The sequence below is a fragment of the Oryctolagus cuniculus genome, chromosome 12, assembly GCF_964237555.1.
Source record: "Oryctolagus cuniculus chromosome 12, mOryCun1.1, whole genome shotgun sequence".
NCBI lineage: Eukaryota > Metazoa > Chordata > Mammalia > Lagomorpha > Leporidae > Oryctolagus > Oryctolagus cuniculus.
In genome coordinates this window covers 18,776,984-18,803,030 of record NC_091443.1, presented here as the reverse complement: position 1 = coordinate 18,803,030, position 26,047 = coordinate 18,776,984, and the positions used below count along the sequence as shown (strand labels likewise).

The 26,047-nt window shown below is 46.0% G+C and overlaps 1 protein-coding gene and 1 pseudogene across 1 annotated transcript in view; both read right to left on the bottom strand.

The window, feature by feature from the left end:
• The window catches only part of ARMH4 (armadillo like helical domain containing 4), a 159,663-nt gene that overhangs the window by 40,595 nt on the left and 93,021 nt on the right, over positions 1-26,047 (bottom strand). The gene's annotated exons all lie outside the window — the stretch shown is intronic.
• Positions 20,806-21,930, bottom strand: LOC127483747 (UPF0739 protein C1orf74 homolog; annotated as a pseudogene).

Genomic DNA, 26,047 nt, shown 5'->3' with positions numbered 1-26,047 from the left:
CTACTCAACCTGTGTCTCCCAATTATGCACAACCTTTCTGTGCCCAAATCAAAACTGTCTATGCTTCTACTTCAACCCCACTGATGACTTCTTGGTTTACTGTTGAATGTCGCTTTTCATTTCTTAGTAATAGTTAACATGTACAGTGCCTACTCTGTAGCAGACACTATTCTAAGGCCTTTACATGGACAAACATACTTATTCTGTGTGCCAACAATGTAACATAGGTGCAGCCATTATGTTTACGGTGCAAATGAGAGAACCGGGGCAAGAAAGGTTAGGCAATCTGCCCAAGACTAGGTGGCAGACCCGGGATTCCAACCCAAGGATACCAAGTCCAGAGTCTGCTCTCTCTATCCCTAACTACACACTGTTCAGGTAGGGTGTCTGCATTCCAAGACTTAGGGTAGAGTCTCACTTCTTTCTCTCTGCTCGCAACAAGTAGGAGATGGAGGCAACTAATCCAGGCTGGCATATGTTTTTTTTTTTTTTTAATTTGACAAGTAGAGTTATAGACAGTGAGAGAGAGAGAGACAGAGAGAAAGGTCTTCCTTCCGTTGGTTCACTCTCCGAATGGCCACTACGGCCAGCGCTGCACCGACCCAAAGCCAGGAGCCAGGTGCTTCCTCCTGGTCTCCTATTTGGGGGCAGGGGCCCAAGCACCTGGGCCATCCTCCACTGCCCTCCCGGGCCACAGCAGAGAGCAGGACTGGAAGAGGAGCAACTGGGAATAGAACCCAGTGCCCACATGGGATGCCAGCGCCGCAGGCGGAGGATTAACCAAGTGAGCCAGGGCACCGGCCCCTGGGCTGGCATATATTACACTGACTGTGGGATCAGGTGAAGGGGGAGAGATTTCACTGCATAGAAATAAGGAAGGAGCCTTGGGAACTGCCTAGTCTCCAAGTCAAAAGCCAAGCAAATCACTCTAACAGACACCCAACCCGAAAAGTGAGGTGAAGCAGAGGATCTGGGTGAACGTCGAGAGGAGAGAAATCAAGAACAGCAGACAGCAAGAAGTTCTGATGCAGAGAGAGGCAGAGCCTGGAAGTGTTCTCTAGGCAGAAGAGGAAAGTGCCAGCAGCCTCAGGCACAGCAGGGAGGAAGCCATGGATTTCACTCCGGAACAAGACTGCAAAAGGAACTCCCGTCGGCCGGGGGCACTCACCCGAGCTGCTCAGGAGGACCCTCCCAAGACAGGGAAAGGCGGCCACAGAATCTCTGGGGACTCAACATCACATGGGCTCCTAACAGGAATAACCCAGTGCCCTCTCCTCAAAGGCAACTGTGCCTCTTATCTCGTCATCTGCCGGGCACATAAGAAGAACTTCGCTAACCTACATTCCCCCTTCCACTCTGAAAATACAGAGAAATCAAGCTGTGGACTCACCCACAGACGCAGCAAGGAGGGCCAACGCGTGTGCTACTTGGGTGAAGCTTTTCCAAATGCTTATCTGGATATAATTAGGAGGAGGTCAGCTAAAGGCAAAAGCGGGTCTGTTGGGTGTGAGACATCCCTGGAACACTGCCCGATACAGCGTTCTCTTGCCCTTCAAGTCAGTGAGCATTCACCTTGGCAGTTAGCACTTTGTGCCTGCCTGCTTCTGCGGAGAACCTGCCACTTATTCTAATGGAAGAACAATTTTTTAGAAGGGAACAACAACCACACACACACACGCACACGCACACACACACACACACACACACACACTGATCCCACAGTCAGTGTAACATATGCCAGTCCAGGGGCCGGTGCCGTGGCTCACTTGGTTAATCCTCTGCCTGCGGTGCTGGCATCCCTTATAGGTGCCAGGTTCTATTCCCAGGAAAATGTTGGAAATGAAAAGAACTGGAGGGAAAAAACAAACATGTGAGGGCATAAGCCAAGTAGTGAGACATGAAAGAGAAGCAGCACACGAAAGGTAGACAAAAGGAAGCAGAGGAAAGCAGTCTGCAAATGACTGACAGTGAATAAGAGAGAAAGTCATTCAAATACAGCTGGCAAGTGCGTTGTGCCCTTCATTAAACCTGTTATTTCAGACATAAGAAAATCAACCACTGGACTTTTGATCAAAATAACATTAAGCCTCACTGATGACAGAAACAGAATCTTAAGCAAAATCAAAGAAACACAGTGCCAGAGAGAATGGATGATCTCTCAATGCAGTAAAATATACTTGTTCCTGAACTATAAAAAATGTCATAATCATAGATACTCAATTTCACATTCTTCTTCAAAAAGCCTCTCTCTGGATCTGTGTTAGCACTAAGTCTTCTCTATGACAGCTGTGGCACCAAATATAGCATGCATTTTAGGTGACAAGTAGAAACATAGAGGAAGACCCAGAAGAACCAAATTTTTGAATCCAGCAAGATCACATAAGTTCTCTGTGCTGATGCAATTCAGCTATTGATTAAGTTTCTTCTGTGACCAGCTACTTGCTGCAAAAGAGATGAAGACATGGTTAAGATTCAGCTCTTGCCTTCAAGGAACTTTTAATCTCACAGGTAGTCACATAAGAATTAATAAAAGACAAGTGGTTGAATGCCTGCGATGGCTAAGATGGCTGTCACAGCAAAAAATGAATGAAGGCATTGAAATTAAGGGCAGATTTTTATGACTACTGAAACTCAAGGAAAGAGTCTATTTTATTCCTGGGAGTTTGAAAATTAATGGCCCAGTGGCACGAGTGAGCCATACAGTAAGCTCACTCTGCTGAACAGCACAGGCACTATGACTACGGGAAAAAAAATACAAAATACAAAATAATCCACAAACATTTCTTCCTTTTTTCAGTCTAAACTATTGTATTCTTGTATTCTGGTCCTGAATTCCAGTTTCTTCCCCTTGTAGTCCATATGGCTTGCAGCACGACCTCACAGACGCATTTCTGGTAAAGGCCTTTTTCTCCACTGAGGTTTTCACATAGCAAATTGAAACGGTTGACTCAAACCTGGATTGTTGCCATAATCTGTCTACAGAGCACATCCTGGCTCCTATGGCGTGACATTCACCTTCCACCTGTGGTCTTCAAGTGCAACGCTGTCCAACGGCTTTGCCCTTTGTGCTGCGCCCTGCTAGCATGGAAGACAATGCTGTTGGTACAACATCCTTTCTAATCTGCAGGTGCATTGGTCGTAGGGAGGGGGAGGGGCAAGGAGCGCCTTCTCATGGATCTTCAGAGGCTGCAGTAGACCTTCTGGTTGCTTCGCTCACGCTCAGACAAGCAAGTCAGGTTGAGGATCGTGTTCCCTAAAGCCTCGCTTTTACACCATTCAAATGCATGCCTCCCTTTCTGGCTGCCCACTGGGCCTGGTGATAGCCAGTGGCAAACTTACAACCCATGTGAGTGACTGCATTCTCCCACAGGGAGCAACCAATCAAGGAAGACCTAAGGGCAGCAGACAGACTACTGACACACTATGGCTCCTGGAACAGTAAGCCTGCCCACGAGGGGCAGGCTGCCTAGCTGTGTGACCAAGGAAAGAAGAGCCGAGTTACTTGCTCAGTCTTCTCTTGCTTGGAGTTTGTTTCATCCTCTCACGTTTTGCCTTATTATCCTTGGTTTTTAATTTCAGTTAAAAACCAAAGTGCCTAACATTCACATAAAACTTAACTATAACCATTTTTTACTGAACAGTTCAACCATGTTAAATATATTCACATTGTTATGCAGCAATGAATCTGTAGAATTTTTACAGATTATGAAACTGAAACTCTATATCCATTAAACAGCAATTTCCCATTGTCTGTTTGCCAAGTAGAGCAGTGTGTCCAGCATTAAGCTCCTCTGTGTCATAATGACATCAAGCTTATGGGACATCATGTCACATCAAGAATGAAACATAATTTTACAAATAAATGAAGGATTTCTTACTTACGATTCTTTGCATGCTGTAAAGTCAGGCAGCATCTTTTGGAAATACAGCTAGGCTGATTAGGCACCTATCTAAGATCCAAAACTCAGTAATCATCAGTAGCACAAAACCTGTGGCAACCTGGCAGGTGAAAGTGTGGCTTGAAGAAAGGCATTGAAGGGTGAAGGCAGGAGGAACCCCATCCACTTCAAAGGGCCACCTGATGAATTCAGAAAATGCCATGCTAACCAAATAGCGCGCCCCCCGCCCCCCCCCCGGCAGTGAAGATTCCCGTACTGTCAGCAGCATCTGGCTCCCTGGGTTGTGTCAGGCCAAAATCCTGACAGGTGTCAGCAACCTTTGATGTAAGAGCCACCTCTGCAGGAGGGCTGCACTTGTTCTAATGTCCATACAACTGTCTCCTCCAGGACTATTGAATATTCAATTGATGCAAACCCCAGCCCAGCTAAAATTACAAAAGTGACAGTTTAGCCAAAGAAAACTATGTGAGTAATCAATAAATTCATAGAGAATCTTGTGGAGTAGAAACACATCTTATCCTTACCATACATTTTGATAAAATGAGCCATCACTTGTTACCCCAAACCATCCTTTACCTTTTCAGACCAGGGTATTAAAACTGGATTTAAATTCTATTTCCATGGATTCAGCTTATCTATGAACTCTCTCCTTTGGCGTCCACAGTGCCCTCAGCGCCCAGTCTTTGTTCATTCACTCCACACTGAGATGTACAAGATGACCCTCGCCCCATGGCTTAGCTTCATACAGATCACTCTGTAAATGATATTCTAGTTACCAACTCTAAACACGTAAAAAAGAAAGAGAAAACTCCAGCATGTTCTAAGCTTGAATGTTGGGAACAACTTCAGCCTATTTTGCTCCAGGCTATTGCCAGAGCAGTGGCTCTGCCATCCATCTCCTCACCCACATGGCCCTGACCTTACTGGAGGAGCTGCTCATCTGCCAAGAGTATTCCCAAGATGTGCGGCCCCCACGGGCCCAGCATCCAAGGCCCTGCTTCATTAGGCCCACCTGAACTTCTTCATTTTCCCAGCTACAAACCCTGAGCTCCAGGGAGATCTGGGACTGCGCCCTCCTTTCCTTCCCCGCACCTCTGCTCTTTATTATGCCAACGAATAGGTACTGTGTGCTTCCTGGGCACCAGTTCCGTGCTAAGTACTTCACACACAAATCAGGCTGTTCTCAAAACCACTCTCCCTCCATGGAAGACACGGAGAACGCGTTGACTTCACGGGGCATTCACAAACACCTGATCTGAGCTGCCACTTGGTTTCTGAGCTCTGGATCAAAGCATTCTGAGACCTGTTCGTCTCTTGGCCTCAGTCAACCATGCAGTCCATCTGGAAGGAGCCTTTTCCACTGACTTCCCTTCATGTCTCTGGCGGCTCCTCTTCAGCCTCCTATTGGGTGTGACCTATTTGACTCCACTTTTGAATTATTAGTTCTTCAGGGTCCAATTCCAGATCCTTATCCTTCTCCCTCTATGCCCGTATCCTACTGCGTTTTTGTCTACTCGCCCTGGCATTGATCACCATCCAACACTGACTGCCAGGTTTGCAGTCCCAGGTCTGCCTCTCCTCTAAGCTCCAGTCTCTCTCCTTCAGGGTCCTTCATGTATCCAAAACTCAACACACTCAAAACTGAGGTCATGATCTCTCTCTCTCCCCATCTTAACTGTAGCCCTAACTCAGATCCTGCCCTGGTCTTTTCCGTGTCGGTAATGACCCCACTGCTCACCCGCTGCAGCAGCCAGAAACCTAGGACTCATCTCCAACACTACCCTTCCTGCCCTCTCCAAATCAAATCAGCCCCCGAGACCTGGGACTATCTCCTAAGTTACTCTTGAACCTGCTCACTTTTCTTGTTGCCCACTCCTCTGTGACAAGCTCCTCACTGCATCCGCCCTTGTTCCTCCTTCTCTTCATTCCCGCCCTTCACACAGCATTCCCTAGAAAGCACCCTGAAGCCAGTGTGCAGCCCTTAAACGTCAAAGAGCACTTTAGCACAGGTGCTGCTCTGTTCTACTCCAAGTGCAATCCCAGATCACTCATGGGTTACGCTGGACACCCCCCCCCCCACTGCTCACAGCAGGAAATCCCAAATCCTTCACTTGGGCAACAAGGTCTGGCAGGTTTGGTCCCTGTGGGTTCACCAGCTCCACTGTGCTTCCAGATGGCTGCAGGCATACTGACCAGATTTTCTGGAGTCCTCAAATACTTCCTGTCACCAACCTTTAAGAATCTGTTTCCATTGCTTGAATGCTCCTTCCTCAACCCCCCAGGTCTCGTCTGCACACCTTAGCTCACAAACTCGTGCCCCTCTGAGAGCAGCTTTCCCTGACCTCTTTAGATTTGAACCTCCGCTCTAAGAGCCCTCAATACCTAATCTAGTCCTTTATGGCACCTATAATTGAAAGGCTGGAGGAGAGAAAGGAGGAGAGAACCTCCACTTTGACTATGACCTTGTCTAAACAAGATAAGAGTCGGAGAACTCAGAGGGCTTCCATAGCCTTGGAAACTCATGACTGGAGCATAGGGAGATTACTGATGCCATAGACAGGAGTGTCAATTGGTAAAGTCAACAACAGGAGTCACTGTGCACTTACTCCTCATGTAGGATCTCTGTCCTTAATGTGCTGTGTACTGAGATTTAATGCTATAACGAGTACTCAAACAATATATTTCACTTTGTGTTTCTATGGGGGTGCAAACTGTTGAAATCCTTACTTAATGCATACTAAACTGATCCTCTGTAAAAAAAAAAAAAAAAAAAGAAAGAAATTATCAATTCCCAACTTGACTCTCACTGGGATTAAACATGACAATAGGTCTGCTCTGATTTCATCATCATTTAAAAAAAATCATCTATTATTTTTCACTTTATGTTTCTGTGTGGGAGCAAACTGTTGAAATCCATACTTAATGTATACTAAGCTGATCTTCTGTATATTAAGATAATCGAAAATGAATCTTGATGTGAATGGAAGGGGAGAGGGAGTGGGAAAGGGGAGGGTTGTGGGTGGGAGGGACGGTATGGGGGGAAAGCCATTGTAATCCATAAGTCGTACTTTGGAAATCTATATGCATTAAATAAAAGTTTAAAAAAAAATGAAAAAAAAAAAAAAAAAAAAAAAAAAGAAAGGCTGGTGATTGCCTGCTTGATGTCTATTCCCCTCCCTCCTAGTAGAGTGGGGGCACCGTGAGGGCAGTCCCCGTGTCTGGGAGCACACCGTGCTGCCTCTGGAGCTGTGTGATTCTCACCTGAGCTGGGTGAGTGAGGATGGTCTACATGTTCCACACTCACGTCAGTCACATCAGTGTCCCATTATAATAGCAATGTGTGACTCTCTCTGTCTTGTTTTCCAGTCTTCTATACTATACAGTATCTAGAAATATGTTAGCGTGTGCTGAATTTTAAGCTCTAGGGAGCCAAAAATATTTAGTTTCTTAGTGTTGGCATCTGGAGAAACTAAGACTTAATGCTGTTAGTACCTCTCAAAAGCTCTATCCAAAGTGTTTATTGTACTAAGCCCCTTTCACAGTGGAGGAGACTAAGACACAGGACAACAGAGTAACTTGTACTAGGGTACTCAGTAAACAGCAGAACCAGTAGTCAAACCTTCATCTACCAAACCAAGAGCTCATGGTCAGGTCAAGCATATGTAATTATAATAGTTTTGAAAAAACATCAGATTGTGATTCTAACAGTAGAAGGGTAAAACTCCTTATTCACTGAGAAAGTAGGCAAGAACTGCTAACTCACAAGCAATGCAGAAGCCAGTGTGCAACCCCATCTGAGAAGTGGAGGACACAGCTGAACTTGTGATCACACCAACCCCCACTTCACCTCTCTAGGCAGACGGATAGCAATGGATTTTAGGGAACTACCAAGGCCATTTGCCACTCCTCTTGGTTTCTGTACTAGCCAACCGAATCATGAGATAGCCTTTGAAATCACAACGACATATGCAATGAAGCGTTAGCTACCCACAAGGTTCTACCTATATGGCTTCCTGACAACGTGGCATCCAAGGCCATTTTTTCCCTAAAGAAATGATGTGGGAATGTCATTTGCCAGTGAAACTGCCAGGGCTTGCAGTAGTATATAGAAGCTGCAGGTGATGCTATGAGCACAAAATGCTGCATTGAAAATTTATATACAAAATATAATTTGTCCTGTATCATCATTTAAGTCTTTAAATTTCATTTCGGTTTGATTCACTGCTGTCAAATACAGCATCTGGGTCAGACCACGGAGTCACATCTCCCTTGGATCTGGATTCCAAGAGATGTACAGAGACATTGTTGCCTCTGCTAAATGAAGAGATAGAAGCTTCATGACTTCACTCTCAATGGCTATAGTGGTTGCCCAGCCCTGAGAACTGTTCAAGTCATGTGCTCATGCACAAATAAGTAGTCTTTGCTAAAGAAAGGAAAATAAAATACTAAGAAAGGGGCCAGTGCTGTGGTGCAGCAGGTTAAAGCCTTGGCTTGCAGCACTGGCACCATTTTTTATATATATAATTTTATTTTTTAATAGAAAACTTTTATTTAATAAATATAAATTTCAAAAATACAACTTTTGGATTATAACGGTTCTTCCCCCCAGACCCACCCTCCCACCAGCAAACCATCCCATCTTCTACTCCCTCTCCCATCCCATTCTTCATTAAGATTCATTTTTAATTAGCTTTATATACAGATCAACTCTATACTGAGTAAAGATTTCAACAGTTTGCACCCACACAGACACACAGAGTATAAAGTACTGTTTGAAGATTAGTTTTACTATTAATTCTCATAGTACAACACATTAAGGGCACATTGGGAGCAAGCACACAGTGACTCCTGTTGTTAACAATTGACACTCTTATTTATGACATCAGTAATCACCCAAGGTTCATCATGAGCTGCCAAGGCTGTGGAAGCCTCTTGAGTTCACAAACTCTGACCTTATTTAGACAAGGCCATAGTCAAAGCTCTTTCCTCCCTTCAGAGAAAGGTACCTCCTTCTTTGATGGACTGGCACCACCATTTGTTAGCGAGATTATTCTTACTCCAATGAATGGTCTGAGCACTTCTGTCAAAAATCAGTTGGCTGCATGTATGTTGGTTAATTTCTGGGCTCTCAATTCTGTTTCACTGATCAGTCTGTCAGTTTTTATGCCAGTATGATGCTGTTTTAATTACTACAGCTTTGTAGTATGCTTTGAAGTCAGCCACTGTGTTGCCTTCAGCTTGATTTTTTTTTTTCTTTTTTTGCTCAGGATCACTGTGGTTATTCTGGATCTTCTGTGACTTCAAATGAATTTTATGATTGTTTTTCCTAATTCTGTAAAGAATATCATGGGTAATCTGAAATGGATTGCATTGAATCTGTAGATTGCTTTAGGTAGTACAGACATTTTTTTTTTTTTTTTTTTTTGACAGGCAGAGTGGACAGCGAGAGAGAGAGACAGAGAGAAAGGTCTTCCTTTGCCGTTGGTTCACCCTCCAATGGCCGCCGCAGCCGGCGCGCTGCAACCGGCGCACCGCGCTGATCCGATGGCAGGAGCCAGGAGCCAGGTGCTTTTCCTGGTCTCCCATGGGGTGCAGGGCCCAAGCACCTGGGCCATCCTCCACTGCACTCCCTGGCCACAGCAGAGAGCTGGCCTGGAAGAGGGGCAACCGGGACAGAATCCGGCGCCCCGACCGGGACTAGAACCCGGTGTGCCGGCGCCGCTAGGCGGAGGATTAGCCTAGTGAGCCACGGCGCCGGCCTAGGTAGTACAGACATTTTAACAATATTGATTCTTCCAATCCATAAGCAAGAAATATCTTTACATTTTTTGTGTCCTTGATGTTTTCTTTCGTTAATGCTTGATAATTTTCACTGATGAGATCTTTCACTTTGGCTAAATTTATTTCTAAATATGTGGGTTTTTGTAGCTATTGTGAATGCCAGTTCTTCCCTGATTTATTTTTCAGTGAGTTCATCATTAGCACATAGGAAGCTGAGTTTTGTATATTTATCTTTGTAACCTGTAACGTTACTGAATTGGTTGGTCAGTTCTAACAGCTTTTTGGTGGAATGCTTAGATTTTTCCATGTACACCATCATGTCATCTACATAGATGATTCAGCTTCCTCTTTTCCAATTGATGCCTTTATTCCTTTCTTCTCCCTAATTGATGTAAAATGTCCAGTACTATAATGTATAAGAGAGTTTACGTGAAGGTGGACACCACTGCCTTGTTCCAGATCTGAGGGGAAATGCTTTACAAAGCTTTTCTCCACTCTGTGTGATATTGATTACTGCTTTTTCATATTTAGCCTTTATAATTTTGAGTCATGTTCCTCTTATAGCTAATCTGTGGAGATTTTCTACCATGAAGGGGTGGTGAATCTTATCCAATGCTTTCTCTACATCAATTGAGATGACTATGCAGTTTTTGCTCTCCATTCTGTTGATGTGATTTATGGCATTCATTGACTTGCAAACGTTGAATCACTCTTCCACCTCTGGGATAAAGCCCACTTGATCGTGACGGATGATTTTTTGGATGTGGTTTTAAATTTGGAAAATGCCAGATGAGCAGGACATGTTCTTTACATCCCTGCTCGAAGCGTGGTCTGCAAATCCGCAGCATCAAGGTCTCACCTGGGAGCTTGTTGCCATGCAGGTATCAGGGGCCCCCTCACCTACTCCATGAGAATCTGAATTTGAGCCAGGTGCTCACACGGCCCCAGCGCTCTATGAAGTTTGCAGGTGCACCTGCTCTACACATTTGGTACTCAGCAATTGCCCACCAGCAACTAATTTGATGGAGGCCAACTTTGAAACCGGGACTCAGGTTTTTCTAGAATAAATACGTAATACACTATTTTAAAAGCGAATCTCTGAGGGATTTGTTTTTAATTTAAATGTACAAAACATGATTCAAAAGCTCAGCAGACTACATGGTCTTGCATTTTAATATCCTGTTCGTACTCAGACTCTTGCCTGAAATGCTACAGGATTTAAGATTATAGCTCTATTCATAGAGGTGAGGATATTTTCTGTTAAAGTTTAATATGTATTACGTTGACCTTGCAGAAGCCACTGTCAGAGATGGAAACTTTTACTCAAAAGTTTAACTTGATGGCAAAATATAATAAAAAAAACTTTTAGAGAGAATGCCATTAGCAGGAATGACGATGGGATTTCTCCCAACTTAAGAAGAGCTGCTGAGTCATAGAATCATAAAATGTGAGCCCAGAAAAGACCTTAGAGGCTACCTCTCAGCTCTGCTTCATTCCTAAAGGAAATCATGCCACAGTGTGTCAAATCTAAAACGCCATTTTCCAAAGAGCCCACAGTGATTCACATTTGTCAACCAACCAATCAACCTACCCATAAAAAAATTTTTATCTGACACCTGCCAAATGTTCTGCTATTGTAATTGCTCCTTTACAAAGCATTAACAAAATGAGGTGAGAGCTCATAACAAGCAATACTGTGTTAGTTATGTCCCATATAATGCACAACGAAGAGATGCAATAGGAGAAAGAGAACCCTTGAGATAGGGTGGTCAGAGAAGGCTCATGTCCCTGGAAGGAATCTTGGAGATCAGCAATGCCAGGTCTTCTTCCTTAATACCAAGGACGCAGGTGCAAGGTGTTAGGCAATTTGGCCAAGGTCATAATGCAAGTCTCTGAGCTAAATCTAAAATCAGGCTTCTGTTTGTACCATGCCACACAGCCTCTCCCTCGTGCTGGCTTTCAGATTAGACTCCAAGGCAAAGCCTGCTAGCTGTCGATTAGAACCCATTCTCCTCTCCTTGTGTAGCAACGACACCATATCTGGTCACATGGTGTCCACCTGTCCCAGTTTTCTAGTCTCTGGCAGTCAGATGTCCTGCGGCTGAGTTTCTTGCCGATGAATTATCAGAGTGATGTGTGACTTCAGGGTGCGCACCTTAAGAAAGCGGCATGCTTCCCTCACACTCTCTATCCTGTCCCTAACAACTGCACCCAGACATCAGCAACGCCCCAGTGAGTGGCAGAAGGCAACATGTGAAGGAATGTGATCCCTCATTGATCTGAAGATCACAGCCACCTCCCAACCTAGGAGCCTTCCTTAAGACTGTAATGTCTAAAAGAAACTGCTATTTTCTTTCAAGGTCTCAACTCAATACAGTATAACCTAAGTGAGGTTAAACGAAATTGTAGATTTGTAGTAAGAAGTCTGATGCTTTCCTACTTCAATAGGAAGTATCTCTTTACAGTAATTCTTTGGCCCAGCCTTGTACATTTGAGTACAAACAGAGACAGACATTTTATTGCACAATTAGGTGCCAAACAATTTGTTACAAAAATAGCATACACATTAGATTACTTAATCCTCACAGTAACTCTATGAACTATTCAATTTACAGATGAGGAGGAAAATGAGGCTTACAGGGATGAATTAATTAAGCCAGATAACTAGTTAGTGTTGAGTAGAATTCAAACCTCGACATAATGGCCTAAGGCTGGTGCTCTTTTCTAAAATGCTGCATTCTCTCTCTCTCTCTCTCTCTCTCTCTCTCTCTCTGTGTGTGTGTGTGTGTGTGTGTGTGTGTTCTGATAGAGTGATGAAGTGATCGAAGTAAATATGGCAGCTAGATGTGGTGATCAGAACACTGGCCTGGGGACAAAAGACCTGAAATTCTCACAGGTCAGAACTGTGGGCAAGCCCTTTAGCTTCTCAGGATCTGAAGTGTTCTCTGGAGTAGTCTGTGTTGCCTGAACCAGAAGATCTTTAAAGACACAGCAGTCAGAGTCTGGGGCAAATGCACAAAGATCTGCCTGTGCCCCCTCACTACCAGCTATACAACCACTCTTTTACTCTCAAATCAACAAAAGAGAAAACCCTGCTAGAGAAACCAGGTGGCTTTACCCTGAAAGGAGAGCACAGTATGAAAGTTCAAACTAGCAACACAAAACAAGCACAATACACATGGAAGTGCAAATCCATGGAGTTCCAGAATGTTCTGGGTTAAGGACCCTATTTCCTATTCAAATCTTGTAGCCTTCACTGCCCTAGAATGAGAAGGAAGTAACGTCAGCTCTTCTCCGCCATTGGTTTTCATTACAGACTTGCTCAGAAAGCAGTAAAATGGGAGAAACATGGGAATGCTGTATCCAAGGCCACAGAACAGAAAGAAAGGAAGTGGGAAGAGGCTTAGGGACTCCAAGGACTCAGGAAAGAGGTGAGTGAATCCTACAGCAGGAATCTTTCGTGCCGAGTAATGTGGTGACCATGCACAGAGAGCACACAGTTTCAGGCTGAACACATAACCCATCTTAAGACACAAAGAGAAGGGGCTAAGCAATCACCAGAAGAGAGGGGAGAGCTGCATTAGCGTGGGTCACAGCTAAGCATCTTCAGGAACAGAAGGCCACATAAAATATTCAAAAGGCCTCGCTGGCGTTTCATGTTTCCCAGAGTATGTGTAAATCTGGGATGCGATGCCCCCAGCGGACCCGCTGAATACCAGACAGTAGGCCACTCTGCCAAACATTCTGTCCAAGCCCGCACAGCTATATCACTTTAGGAAGCAGGGAAAGAGTTCACAAGAGCCCTGCAAGGATGCTAAATCTCATCACCAAGTGAGCTCTAATTTTAAGGTCAGCATTTACGACCAGCCTCTTCCATTAAGTATGCATTTCCTAAGGTCTAAGAACATAGATTCAAAATGTGTCTTCGACTACAGCCTGTGGACGGAGCTCCCAATGAACTATTGGAAATGGCTCTGCTAATGCTTCACACTAATCATCTCAAAATTACCCTGTAAATACCAATTCACACCACATCACTCAGCACAAATACACCACTGAAAGCCCTGTGAAGCAATAACTCTCGGCACAGAGTGTTTATGGGGAATTAATGACTGGCTGGAGTCTATAGACCTTGACCAGAGCCAGCGGTTATTAATGCACAGGAAAAATTTGATACCCCGGTTCATTTTTCCAGAGGTAGCATCCTTTGATGTGTGCAGAATGCAAAACCTCGGATGCTGCGTTAGATGTGAGCTCCCTGGTATCTCTGAACAGACTGGTGGCCTCTCCTGTGACTACAGCTTCAGGTTTCCAGCAACTGAAAAGCTCCCTAAACGGGATCTTTCAGGAGGACGTTTAGAGCGTCCAGCTACGTCGTCGACACACAGAAAACAAAGAGAAAACAGAGAAACAACGTGAAACTACGCCAGGACCTGCAGAAGGGAACTAAAGGCCCTTGGTGTCATTCCACTCAGCCCACGGGATTAGTCTCTTGTAATCAATATTGGATTCGTTCTGGGGTCTGATGAATATGATTCCCATTTAATCTTTACTGCCACTTTTTCTAAGCTATATTTTATTCACTCTTTCATTTGTTTGCCTGCACTGAAAAGACTAATTCATCTCTGGAGTCCCCTGAACAGGGCGGTAAAGGCAGCATTAATGAGTCAGCTTTGCTGTTGTCTGCTCATAACTCTTTGTCACAAACGGGTAATAGCTTGTTCTTGGCTTTGTACCTCCACTGCACTAATTTGCCTCTTTAGCCCTAATTCTGCAGAACTGGTAGAAGACAATTTGGTATTAATTTTAACAAAGAAATAGGCTACATTCAGCAAAGACCAACTAATACTGGGCAGGGGTATAAAGGTTCTAGAAACGTTTTTATCCTCAATAAATGACAGTCCTCCAAAATAGTAGTTTGACCACAAGACACTGGCATTTGTGAGCCTCAGACACAGATACGGATGACTAGGAATAATTAGGCACCTGTGACATCGATCATATAGAGGATCACAATGGAACTGTGCCCATATCTATTTAGAGATAGAAGACAAAGCCCGCTGCACAGAGCATTTCCAAGAGTATTCTTTACAAAGAATAGGAAAAGGGCTAGAAAAGGCCATTGTTCTTCAGAAGCAATCAAACTGGGTGGGGGGAGGGATTTCTGGACAGCAAAGGCACAAAGGGATGACATCCTCAGAGTTCCCAGATGCCCCAGCGGCCGCTGTGTGTTTTTCTGATGGCCGTGTGCAATCATGAATTAGGTACCTCTGCCATCACTGCCCCCGTCTCTCACTGGGTCTCTGCAGTACTGATGCAGCTTTGGCCTACCTCAGTTCCCAAGCAAATGGTGACAGAAGGCCTGCACCAACAGCCCTTGTTTGAGTCCCAAATCCAAACTGGTGGCATTTAAATTAGGTGACATTCCCAACCTGTGCTCTGTTTCAACCCCAGGACCTGTGTGGCCAGGAAATGCTTCGGCAACAGTCTAGCCCAGCCTTCTCAGTCACTGTGCCCTAGGCTGGCTCAGTCCAAGGATCCAAATTCTCCTCACTTTTGACCAACTGTGCAGTCTAGATTCCTCCCAGAACTTCAGTTCCTGAAATTCTATGTGTTCATGCCAATCCTTCCTGCAGGCGTCCCAGCCCCTAGGATCTGCAAAGAAGCCCCTCCCGCAGACAGCAAGCACGTGTGTATCTGCCCACTGCCTTGCTCAGCCCGCCTCTCTGGCTGCCTCAGAGCCAATCATTTCTGGAAGTCAGCACCAAACCTGCTGTTTTCCATCAGGCATCGTGTCTGGTTCACCTGCTCCCCCACCCCCCACCTCCACCCTGAAAGTCGGATTCTGGTCCATTGCTTTCCTCAAGAGAGAGGACGCTTCTGAGACCTGAAGCCAAAATGACGGGATCCGGCAGCCACTGCCCGGAAAGGCTAGTGAGATCGAAATGTCAAACGTGATCAAAGTTGCAACCTGGAAAGGGCTTTTCCAGCCCCTTAGGAACCGTCCACAGACCGGGAACTCAGAAGTTGCTGGGGAGGGGAAGCCCATCTGCTGCATCACCGTCTGCTTCCGGTGAATGATTCCCCTGGAAGCCGTGGAGGTCACCAAGTGCACGGCCTACGCGGCGGCCTTCGCCCGCAGGGAAGGTGGTCAGAGAACGAGCCTGAGACGGGGGCGAACTCCGAAGTCAGCCTGTGCTGGGCCGTCGGCCTTTGTGATCTCATATACTCCTCACGCAAGCCCAGTGAGGTCAGATTATCTCCCCCGTTTATTAAGACACCGGCGCCCAGAAAGGTTTTGTCCCAAATCACTCGCTTACCAAGTGCACAGCTGAGAACTGAACCTGACTCTGGTAGATTGCAACACTTGAGCTCGATGTGCCAGCTATCTCGCCTTCCTGGGAGAAATTTAATAAAAGCAGCAGCCAGTGGCAGGGAAGAAAACAAGACGACAGTGGAATGCAGGATCCGGGGAGAAGAAAGCAGCCAGTGGAGTCCCGAACTGCAGAGTCAGGCGATGGAAGAACCAGAGAGAGATGGCAAGACGCAAATGGTGGGAATAAGGCATGTTAAGAGTAAGCTATGTGCCAGGCACTATGTGAAGTGCTATACCTGTATTAACTCTCTTAATCCTTACAACAGCCCCCAGACACAGGCCTGCTGTACTGATAAACATAAACCAAGGCACAGAGAGGTTAAGCAATTTGCCTAAGTCCACACAGCCAGCAGCAGGTGGAGTCTGGACTTGAACTCAGGCAATCTGGCTCCAGAGTCTGGGGGTCGCCCCTCCTGGGTGGTCAGGGAAGAGCTCAGCGTGAACAGTTTTACTGGAGGGTGCAATCCAGCCAATCCGCACTTGGCCGTGAGGCAATGGAGAGAAAGCAAGCGGGGGCTGGGGCGGGGGCTGGGGCGGGGGCTGGGGTGGGGGCTGGAGCTGGGGCCGCGGCTGGGGCGGGAGAGCAGGGAGGTGCTATTCCCCAGGGCTGTCGTAACAGAGCACACCACAAACTGGCAAACCGGTGGCTTAAAACAACAGACATTTATTCTCTCCATCCTGAAGAACACAAGTCCAAAACCACAGAGCTGGCAGTGCTGTGCGCCCTACCGAGCCTGTATGGCAGATCTTTCCTCGCCTCTTCCAGGCTCTGGCAGCCACAGACAACATTTGGTTTGGGGCAACAGAACTCCAAGCTCTGCCTCCATCTTAACACAGCCTCTTCATTCTGTGCCTGTGCCCAAACCTCCCTGTTCTTATGGGGACACCAGGCACGTTGGATTATGGCCCATCCTAATGAGCTCATGGTTAATTTGATTAAATCCACAAAGAGTATTTCTAAATAAGGTCAAGTTCATATTTACTGAGGGGTAGGACCTCAATATATCTTTCTGGGTTAGGGGGACGCAATTAGACCCATAACTGGAGCTCTTGGTCCCAGGGGGTGGGGAGGTTAAAGGTGAAAATGGGAGAGATTATTTGCATGCTCTATTAAAACAATATGTCATTAAGGATCAGTAAGCAGGTCACAGTTCTTTCCAAATAAGCAGAAAATTTGATTATCTGCATCCAAGAAAGGCCTGCCAGGCCTGGCATATCATTTCAGACATTCCGCTCTGATTTAATGAGTTGGAGAAGGACACAGCCTCCGAGCCTTTGCCAGGAACATCCTGGTACCGTCATCTATCACAACTTCCCAGCTCATGTCTGCCCTGATCAATAAGAAAGCAAGATCAATGCCTACATCAAGCTGCACGGTTAACTCTCAATCACAGAGACTGACAGTGGCAGGCAGTTGTGTAAACACTAAAACCAACAAACAGGGACTTTCTACCTGACCGGAATGTGGGCTAGATTTTTACTGCTATTTTTCTTAGGCAATTAGAAAAACGGTTTGCGACCTCTCTGCTTCGATCAAATGGAAGTAGTCATAGCAGCAAGCAGCCTGGAAATACCAGGTTGGAAGATGGAAGGGAATTTTGAAATAAATGGCCGCTGTACACAACCCACACGCCTTTCACCAAGAACTGGAAGTGCTTCATGTCCATGGCAGGTTGAGGCAACACCAAAAATCCCGGCAATAACATTTTGGCTTAAGTATTTCCAGCACAGGACTAATCACACAACACCTTTGCCACTGGCAATAGGTTTACATTCATTAACTCTTTCCCGAAGATCTGCCCCTTACACACTCCTTTGTGACTAGCTTAGCATAGCGTTCTGAGAACGGATTCAGCAACAACTCTAAATTGAAACAGGATCAAAGAATGAGCCCAAGGTAGCTGTTTAAATGTTTCTAGTGCCGTGAGATCCCCTTGATTCTCACTGTCTTTGCTGCTTTAATTCATAACCGCTAGCGCCAGTGTTAAGCCACCACTTGAGACAATAGCATCCCATATCAGAATTCCAGCGAGAGTCCTGGTTGTTATGTTTCCTAATCCAGCTTCTTCGTAATGCTCCTGGGAAGGCAGTAGAAGATGGCCCAAATATTTGCACTCCTGCTACCCATATGGGAGACCAGGCTGGAGTTCCTGGCTCCTAGCCCAGACCTGGCTGCTGTGGCCATTTGAGGAGTGAACCAGTAGGTGGCGGATATCTGTGTGTGTGAATGTGAACACATGTGTGTGTGTGTCTCCCCCTTCTCTCTGTCACTCTTCCTTTCAAATACATAAATAAATAATTTTAAAAACTCATGACTACTGAGGCCAGTGCTGTGGCGTAGCAGGTTAAAGCCCCAGCCTGCAGCACTGGCTGCTCCACTTCCAATCTAGCTCCCTGATAATGCACCTGGGAAAGCAGCAGAGGATGACCCAAGTCCTTGGGCACCTGCACCCACGTGAGAGACCCAGAAGAGGATCCTGGCTTCAGATCAACTCAGCACCAGCCATTACCGGCCATTTGGGGAGTGAACTAGAGGATGGAGGACCACTTCCTCTGTGTCTCTACCTCTCTCTCTGTAACTCTGTGTTTCAAATAAAATAAAAATCTTTAAAAGAAATTCATGACCACTGTTATTTACTAAGTATTGAAAGTGGAGATGACACACTCTCAGGTGAAGATAACCTTCTCAAGGGGTAAGAAAATGCTCCTGAAACAAACACACAGCTACTTCTACAAATGGTCGTAGTTCTATTGAATAAGGAAGTCAAAAGCTATCATTTTTTCCAATAGTAGTGATATTACTTTAAACTTTTTGAAAACACTGCCTACAGTTGCTGCAAGTGACTCGAACATTATTTGGAATTCATAAACTTTGCAGAATTGCTTTCAGTGCCTTCCATGTATGTGATGTTGTACTGGGTGTCACTGACTGAAATATTCGAGTAATTCAGAGAAAAATCAAACAACGATATTGCTGATCAAACAGGGTAATGCCATTTGAGACCAAAAGGGTTTCATAAGAAGCATTTGCCAGTCATAGCATATTTCATTCCTTATAACACCACGAAGGGACTCTCAGGGGGCAGCATCGTGGTACAGGTGGTTAAGCCACCACCTGTGATGCTTGCGCCCCAATGCCAGTTGGAGTCTCAGCTGCTGTGCTTCTGCTCCAGCTCCAGGGAATGCATGAGAAGGCAGAGGAAGATGGCCCAGGTTCTTGGGCCCCTGGCTCCATGTGGGAGACCCAGACAGAGTCCAGGTTCCCAGCTTTGAGAAGTGAGCCAGCAGATGGCGGCACTTGCGTGCTCGCGTGCTCTGTCACTCTGCCTTTTAAAAAAAAGATAAACCCTTAAAAAACAAATAAGGCCCTTCAACAGTTTCAGAATTTCTTCACAGTAAATTTGGCTGACACTGGACTTTGTAGGATTGAATTTTCTCGAAACCAGTGCCATTGGTTTAAGAGAACTGGTCTGCATGATTGTCTTACTGCATACTGCAAGCTTGCTGTTCCCTGGAGCCTTGAGCCTCTAGGAGACACTCAAACCAGACATGCAGACCGAGCCCACTGGGTAGCAGCACCATTCATTATCTTCCTTGGAGACCATCCAACTTCCCAATTTCCCTCAGAAGACCCAAACAAAAAATCGGTGAGGCTTTGTGGCTTCTGTGCATCACAGCAAGGACACAGCTCACGCTCCCCGGAGCTTCCTCTCAAACCACACAATCCCCTAGAATTAGCCTGTTTCCTTAACTAGTTTACTTACTGATGAGACAGACGAGAGCTGAGCCAGCCCTGTGGGCAGACGAGGGGGACTCAGTGGTCCACTATACGGCAGTCTGGTTCCATGCCACCCTCACGTCCTCAGATGCCCGTGAGTAATCCCCTCCTCCTGAGTGTGGCAGGCCCTGCAGCTCCCTGGCACGAACAGAGTATGATGAAGATGATGGATGTTACTTCTGTGACCGTGTGACACAAGACTGTAGTATCTGTCCTGTCCGCCCACTTTCTCTCTTGTTGGCTTTGATGAAGCCAGCTGCTCCGGTGTGAACAGCCCTATGGTGAGGCCCCCATGAGCACATTCTCTTAGCCAACAACAAACAAAATTTGAAATCCTCCCCTACAGCTGGCAAGAAAACTGAATTCTGCCAACAACCCTGTGAGCTTGAAGGCAGATCCTCTCCAGTCAAGCCCTGGATGGAGAGCCTGAAGCAGAGGATCAGACTAAACTACTCCTTGCTCTTCCCCAACCCGTTTCAAAATTCTCAGTTCATTCCTAAATGATGTGTCACATCCTGAGCACCTGACGGACTCCCCTTAGCGCCATTCAATTAGAGGTGTTTAAACACACAGAGAATCCCACAGTCCTTCTACCTCCCTGGAAGATTCTCCCCGCAGAGGGGAGGTACACTGACAAGGCCACCATACAAACGGATTCCTCCAGCTCTTCCCTTCCATCTCTTAGTGACAGATGAAGACGTCTCTGCTAAGAGGACTTCCCAGCACAGAAACGCAAATGCGTGACCCGCTCGTGACAGCATTCTTCTTTGTGTTCCTGAGATGTTGGGTTGGCACTGGCGATGCTCCCCTTGCTGGCCCCGACTCAAGGATGATCCCTTCCTCAGGGATGAACCTTCTGCGTGAAAGCAGAGTGAAAGCCAGAGGGCCACAGCCAGCAGAGTGACTGCCGCAGGGCAGGTGCCAAGGTCAGCAAAGCCGTTCCGAGCTCTAAATCGTTATTATTTCTCCCAGGTATTTAGGATGCCCTTCAGGGCTGGCAACAAGGTCTACCGGGACACCTCAAGGAAAGCACCGGCCTGGAGGTTGGCCTAACAGCCACAGAGCCTGGGAAATGGGCACACACAATGGGGTCAAGGGCAGGTGTACACGACAGGACAGCCCAGCAGGATCCCACACACACTACAGAGATTCCACTCTGAGGAGTGAAGCCTGTGGTAGAGGGTTCTGCAGCCCTTGCAAATGCACGACATTCTCAACCAGGAAGGCCTTGAAGTTGGCCTTCAAGTCTTGAAGTTGGCCCAGAGAGTAGGCAGAAGGGTGAGGCTGGGAACCGGAAATGTCCACAAAGGCCATGGAACCACACAGTGCTCGTCCTACACGCTCAGGACTGAGAATCGGGCTGGTTTCTTTAATCTCAAGGATGCGAAGTCCCAAGGACAGGAAGTCCCGCCCCTGCAGTTTCTCCAGATAACGCTGCAGCGCTGATGCCTCTGCACAGTTGCAATCACAGGAGAGCTGGCTTCAAGCCAGGAGCCACAACCAGCCCTTCCCAGCCGGGGAAGGCAGACGGCTGGAGGGGATCCCTTAACTTTCCCACGCCTGGGGTCTGCCTAGCAGCTGCCGTGAGCAGCTAAGGGCTCAGTGTTGACGTGAGAGCTACAAGCAACAGCAAGCCCGGCCTCCTTAGCTGGTAGCCTCCGTGCCCTGCTCGAGTTACATCTCTTAGCTCCAGACACTTGAGGAAGAGTGTCCTTCTTCCACCTCCACTGCAAGGCTGTGGGCTCAAGAACTCCTTCTCGCATCTTCTGCCGTAACAACGGAAGCCCTGAGTGGCAAGGAGGACCTTTGCATCTGGCTCCTGTGCCTTGCTCTCAACAATATTTCCTCTGCAGATGTTTTCTTACCCTTGTGGATAGCCCTGCTTGATCACTGATTTCACATAAAAATGATCACTAATCTCAGGGAACTCCAGGACAATTCTACAATAGCACGTGTGTTTAAGGGTCAATCCTGGTGTATGTGGTGACTGTCACGGCATACCCACACGTGCTCTGTCTCCACACACCGAGAGAGAGCCAACCTTGTCTTCCTAGTTACCTCCAAGGGTCACAGGGATCCAGAGCATGTAAATCCATCATGACCCAAAACAAGCTAGTGGTTGCCAGGGACAAGGAGAAGAGGGACTGATCACTGACAGGGTTTCCTTGTACAGTGATGCAAGTGTTTGGAACAAGACAGAGGGAATGTGGCCATATTAAATGTCACGAATTGTACACCTTAAAATGGTTACTTGTTAATTTTATGTTAAGTGAGTTTTATCTCAATTTTAAAAGTGTTAATGTTTTTTTTTAAAGTAAACAGAAAAGTAGAATGCAGAAAGGTTCTCAAAAATTCAGAGAAATATTTTGCAATCCATAGAGGAAGGACAGTCTGGTCACTTTTCCATGAGGAAAAACCAAAAGCAATTATACTACATACTACTTCCAATTACTGAATTTCATAGGCCTAAGAGATCATTGATTATAAGACTTATCACTGGGGCTGGCACTGTGATGTAGCAGGTAAAGCTACCACCCACGGTGCTAGCATTCCCAAATGGTGCCAGTTCGATTCCCAGCTGCTCTGCTTCCAATACACCTTCCTGTTCATGCACCTGAGAAAGCAGTAGAGGATGGCCTAAGTGCTTGGGCCCCTGCACCCACGTGGAAGACCCAGAAGAAGTTCCTGGCTCCTGGCTTCGGATCGGCACAGCTCTGGCCCTTGCAGCCAACTGCAGAGTGAACCACAGATGGAAGATCTCTCTCTCTCTCTCTGCCTCTGCTTCTCTGTAACTCTGCCTTTCAAATAAATAAATAAATCTTAAAAAAAAAAAAAAGACTTACATTGATGTGAAAATTATACATTTGTTAGGTAGGAAGTTAGATATGAGCTTGTGTGTGTGTGACAGGCCTAAAGAGAAGTCTATGTCCAGCATATGCATCTACATCTCAAACTCATCCTGATAATGTTTCAGGGGCAGCCCGGTATTCGCATCCTGCCCTGCCCCCTTCTACCTGGTAACCTGCCAGGTGGGGGTCCCCGCCCCTTCTGCCTGACAAATCCTCCACAATCTCCCAGATGCAGCCCAGTATCTGCATTTCAAACACCCTGCTCCGGATCCCCATTCTCTAGGGGGTCCTGCTCACCCTTCCTCTGAACCCAGGATGGCACCAGCTAGGCTTCCTCCTGTCTGATACCTTCAAGGGAAAACTCAGATAGGAGATTCTTAATATTTACAGCCATAAAATCCTTTGTTTCAGGAGGAAATGTGTGAAGACAAAGACCCATCTCCTTAAAAAAACCCCGGCCTCAACTAGACTGCGCGCTCAGCCCTCTGCCTCTCTGCTGAGCTGCCCACCTGGTCTGGCCAGGTGTAATCTCTCCATGTAACCTCCACCCACCCCCCAGTCTGAGCGACTGGGCACTCTCCCTCAGGCTCTGTCTGGAGAGGTGCCCATCCGTCCTTACGGATGTCCCTTCCCTAATAAACCTTGCTATTTTACCTCCCACTACTCTCTGTCTTACGCCTGAATTCTTTCTTGTGCGAAGACAAGAACCCTGCCATTCTCCAGTAACACATTGACTGCAAGACTTACCATAATTTTAGAAATGTCAAAATGTAAAAACCATTTGTATTATAATCAAAGGAAAACAATGTCACAAACAAGCTAAACATGGTTCCTTCTAATTTAAGCAGATATACTTTACTTGCCTAATCAACTATGTAACTAGAATGTGCCCATATAAATCAGAAATAATATAATGTCAATTTGGGAGAAAGTGAATAGAAGAAAGACCGGAAGGTAACAGACCACTTGGTGGCTATGACTAAGGGGATTGTAGGTACATTTTCCCATCTTCAATACTGCCTCAAAGTGGCAGGGTGGGTTTCCTCTCCTTTTACCAGCTTTGTGTCCATCCATGTCCCCGCTGGTAGGAAGAGGGTCTTCTCTCCTAAAGCACCAGCATTATGCTATGAGAGGTGAATGCCACAACAGTAAAGATTTGTTTGCCTAAGTAGATGTTTCACTCTGCAAGCTTCACTCTTTCATTCAACAAAAATTTGTGGAGGGACTGCTACAAGGTAGGCAACGTTCTAGACTTCAATGAGACAACTATGAATGACCGTTTCGGTCTTTGTGCAGCTTCCAATTTAGTGGGGAAGAAAAGGACCTGCTGGACTCAGAAATGCAAAACAGGACACAGTGGTTCATTTGCAAGAGCACAGGGTGAAACTATGGCAGGGTGGGTGCTGGGGGAGGGGGGTTAGTAAAAGAGGAAAGAGAGGCCGGCAATGCGGCTCAATAGGCTAATCCTCCGCCTTGCGGCGCCTACACACGGATTCTGTCCCGGTTGCCCCTCTTCCAGGCCAGCTCTCTGCTATGGCCTGGGAGTGCAGTGGAGGATGGCCCAAGTCTTTGGGCCCTGCACCCACATGGGAGACCAGGGGAAGCACCTGGCTCCTGGCTTCGGATCAGCGTGAGGTGCCAGTCGCAGCGCGCCAGCCGCGGCGGCCATTGGAGGGTGAACCAAGGGCAAAAAGGAAGACCTTTCTCTCTGTCTCTGTCTCTCACTATCCACTCTGCCTGTCAAAAAAAAAAAAAAAAGGAAAGAGGAAGGGAGACCAAGCCAGAGGGACTTCTGAGTACCCAGGTAAGGAGAGCTGGCACAGCCTGAAAGGAAACACATGGCAAACAGAAACAAAATCTCTATACTTTCCTCTGGTCTCTGAATGGTTCTGTGGTCTGCTCTAAATAAGGGCTCTTTCTGATGGTAGACACAGCAAAAGCCTACCCAGCTGTGCCTGGGCACAACGCCAGATTCATGTATTTCACACAATTTTCTTTCTTGCCTGCTTTGAACATATATTGCTTCTTACTCAGAATAAACAAGCAAAAATGGGGGAAATCAACTAATACTAACCCCTGCTGCACTTCTTTTAGCCAACCGAGCAGGTGCTTTTAGAAGGTGATAAGTCGCCATCTGTAAGAATAATCATCCTATAAAATCATGTAAAATAAGAACTCCCAAGGGAAGCTGAAATTTCACTTCAAGTAAGGAAAAGAGAGTGTCACCTTTCTCTGGGAAGTGCTGGCTCTTTCTGAATTCTAATGGATGGTCTGTCATTGAAACATCATTTAAGTGGCCTGGATGAGGTTTTGTTTTTTTTTTTTTTTTTCAGGATAATGTATAGAATACAGGTGTTAAGGGACTGAGAAGAAGCAAGAATGTGAGTCAAGCAGATACTAAAAGAGATCTTGCAAACGCTTTTCATTCTTTTCATCATTCATGTCCCTGAAAATCGCTATGTCTGCAAATTGATTACAGCTTTCCCTATTTGTAAATGATGGAGTGGATTATCATTCACTCCCACCCTGCTCCCCCCCAGAAAAGCATTAGCTGCTGGTGTTTTTGAATGAAGGTCTCCACCTGAAGCCTGACACATGGAACACTGCTAACTAAAGCCACTGCCTACACTGAGGTATGTTAACTCTTGACAGATGATGCTCCTCATGTCTGAGAACACCACACCACCATCACTGTCATGATTAAGTAGCATCATATTTGCCTCACTCAGCTGAAACCAAGACATCTGCTCACCTTAATGATGCCTACCTGACAACTAATTCATGTGGGAACGAGCCTAATGATTTGTCATTGACGGACATGGAAATGGATTTCAGAGAACCAAGAAGAGAGAAGTGACAATTTAGGTTGACCAAACTACCCTTGTTTCTCAGCTAGTAAGCAAAATGGCCTAAGGAAACAGTTGCATCCTTTGAATTTGAAGTAAAATAACCAAAATAAAGTTACCAACTCTTACAACTGAAAGAGGCCCCGAAAGATCCCATCCAAGATCCCCTGGCCATCAGTTCAGGATGTACCTGAAGATGTCAAAGACCTACCTGGAAGACAAACAAGCCAGCAGTAACTCCCAAGTTTCCTCTTTCCACAATTACTGACATTTCCAATGAGATGAGAAATATTGCAATAACCACTTCCACCCACGTGCAAGGGGTCATCAAAAGGGTCAAGGAAAACATGTATGATGGAAAAAAAACTATGTATAGATTTCAAAAATCTTGTGTGCCCAAATTAACTACTCTTTTAATACTATTTTTTGTAAGCTTTTTGAAGTAATACAGTATATACACAGCACACATTCATTCATTTATGCTAGTCATCAGTTACCACTCCAAAGCCCTACAAGTA